This window comes from Coffea eugenioides, chromosome 9 (assembly GCF_003713205.1).
Source record: "Coffea eugenioides isolate CCC68of chromosome 9, Ceug_1.0, whole genome shotgun sequence".
In the NCBI taxonomy this organism is placed as follows: domain Eukaryota; kingdom Viridiplantae; phylum Streptophyta; class Magnoliopsida; order Gentianales; family Rubiaceae; genus Coffea; species Coffea eugenioides.
In genome coordinates this window covers 12,487,552-12,490,466 of record NC_040043.1, presented here as the reverse complement: position 1 = coordinate 12,490,466, position 2,915 = coordinate 12,487,552, and the positions used below count along the sequence as shown (strand labels likewise).

At 35.3% G+C, this 2,915-nt stretch overlaps 1 non-coding gene across 1 annotated transcript; it reads right to left on the bottom strand.

Moving 5' to 3' along the window:
- Window positions 1-2,489: 2,489 nt before the first annotated feature.
- LOC113748466 lies at window positions 2,490-2,596 on the bottom strand. The gene has a single exon (XR_003464324.1). It is a non-coding gene; the product is annotated as a small nucleolar RNA R71 (small nucleolar RNA).
- Between the last annotated feature and the right edge of the window lie 319 nt (window positions 2,597-2,915).

Sequence of the window (2,915 nt, the reverse complement as noted above, 5' to 3'; positions counted from 1 at the left end):
ATTTCATTTTTTAGTTATTTCAATTTATTTTTATTATTATTGTTATCTTTTATTTTTAAAAAAAGAAAAAAAAAGAAGAACTTATTTAAACAAAATCATTTTTTTGTTTGATTGTTTTATAGGAAAAGAAAAAAATGGGAATGAAAAAAAATCTGATTTTTGTTAAAAAAAAATTCTGTTGCGTGTCATCTTCTCCTCCAGCTGCATTCTTGTACCAGAAACAGTACACTGTAGCTGGCATTTTTGGGGCAATTTTGATGCGATTTTGCTTCCCTTTCTTTTCCTCCAAGCTCCCAAGTACAAGAGCCACCTCACCTCAATAGAAATCATCAAGAAAATTCTGGAAGGAGGAGGATCAAATGGCTCAAAATGAGCCAAACAAGTCCAGGTTTCATCCTCACCTTTGAGGTGAGGGTTTAGTGATTTTTGATAGGTCGAGATTTTGTCATTTATTTTATAATTAATTCCCTCTTATTATCTTACCAAATGTGCGTTAATTGACGGATTCTATTCACTATTAGAAATTTGTGCTGATTGTAGAGAGTTGAAACAAAAAGTGGTAAAAATGTGCAAATTTCTCACTACATTTGCTATTTGACGCGGGACGTCCAGTGTTGCAAAGTGGGGTCACAAAATCTACCAACCGATGGAATTACCGGCTATATGCTTTTGGTTAATATGGGATTCACCAAATCAATTTTGATGGCAATTAATAGGAGAGTTTGAGTGGTAGAAGAAAACAAGAGACCAATTTGGAATTGTTTCCTTATCTACTAATTCAAGTGCAGCAGACTAGCATCTTATTAGGACTCTTCCTTTTATTCTTTTTAGTAGCTTTCAAAAGGCAATCAGTAGAGACATAAAGGGCAGATCTGTTTTTGTTTTGTTCTATTCTTATTCCATCGGATTGTCTCATCTCAATTAGAGACGTTTGGAGACTTGCTCTTTTGTCTTGTTCTTTTGTTTTTCGATTGGATTTCATCGTCTCAATTGCAGAGGCAATGCATTCAACAGTTAATTTTGCAATTTTACATGGGACTTTCTCAACAGAGATGAACTAAATCTTTATTTGTAGTCAAAGAACAACGGAGGACTTGGTTCGACTTAAATTGTGAGATCAAACAGATTTTACTTTTTCCTATTATTTTCTGGTATTCATATATTTTCTGCTTTATGTTCTTGTGGTTGTTGTATTATTCAATTATCCTGGGTCCGGATTTTAGATTAATTCAATAACCTAAAACCAATTAGAATAATTAATTCCATAATTGTTTAATTATTCTAAATTAGTGGTAACTGGCATGATTGGGTTTGTGTCAGGGAAATATACTGGTTAATTTGAAACAACGCTCATAGCGTGTTGTTTGGTTAGAATAGGGTTTCTCTAATTCGTAAGGCAATTGAAAAATTGAACTCTACGGTTGTACTTAGGGTTATTTCGTAATTAGGATAATAGCTAACGGTCGTACATTGGCTATCGATAATTTAAGGAGAAGTTGACTGTCATCATTTGTTTGGCAGTTATAACTTATTTATTAGTTGGTAAGTGAATTATTCTTACATCGATGATCAATTAGGAGAACCATTTCCAAAATTGCTCTTGACTAGAGTTTGTCCAATATTATTTGAGTCTTAATACTTTGCCATTTAACTTTTATCTATTTGTTATATTCAAGTAGCATAGGTATTGTCAGGTTTTATAAAATCCCTTTATATCCTGAACTCTAGAAGAAATTAATTTCACCCCATTCCTGAGGATTCGACCTTGCTTGCAACTAGATACAAAATTTATATTTAATTTGAACAGGAATTTATTATTGCACAGGACTGACAATCAGTCAATTTTAGGTGCCGTTGTCGGGGACTGGTGTTAGTTAATTAAGTTTTTTTTAGTTCATTTTGTTTTTAATTTTCTAGCATTTTCTAGTTTATGCCTCGCTCTTCTTGTACAGGCGAATTAATTTTCGATCCTGAAATAGAGAAGACTGTGCGTAGAACAAGGGAAGAGACCAGACAACACAGGGAGGAGCAGTCAGTTGCTTAGAGACTCAATCCAGAAGTCGAACCGACAAACTCTTTTGGTGACACCTTGAGTGACTCTGATCTAGAAGACGCTGCCATGGCTAATGCACAAACATTAAAGGAGTTGACTACCCTTGATCTAAATCAGCAACCCCTATGCATTACTTTTTAAAATTTAGATAATAACACACCTTTTGAGTTGAAATCTGGTCTAATTTATCTTTTACCCTTTTCATGGTCTTCCAGGTGAGGAGCCCCACAAGCACTTGTCAGAGTTTGACGTAGTGTGCACAAGTATGAAACCTTCAAGGATTACTGAGAAGCAAATAAAAATGTGAGCATTCCCCTTCTCCCTTAAGGATTTGGCCAAGGACTGGTTGTACTATCTACCACCAGGTAGTATCACAACTTGGGAGTAGCTGCAGAAGAAGTTTTTGAAAAATAATTTTACCGCATCTAGAGCTGTCAGTCTAAGAAAGGAGATATGCGACATTAAACAGCACCCTGAGGAGTCTCTATATGATTATTGAGAGCGATTCAAGAAGTTGTGCATTAAATACCCTCAGCACTAGATAAGTGAGCAGTTGCTAATTCAATACTTCTATGAGGATTTATTTTCCAAGATAGGAGCATTATTGATGTTGAAAATAGAGGGGCATTAGTTAATAAAACCCCCAGAAAAGCATGGAAATTGATTGAGAGGATGACCGAGAACTCACAGCAATTTAGTACACGAGAAGATATCCTGACGCATAAAGTGAATGAGGTGGAGACCTTATCTATCCAGCAGCAGTTGTCTGGGTTGACATTTTTCATTAGGTAATTGGCTATAGGACATGCACCACAAGTCAGGGCATGTGGAATTTGTACCAATGGAGGATACCATATAGACA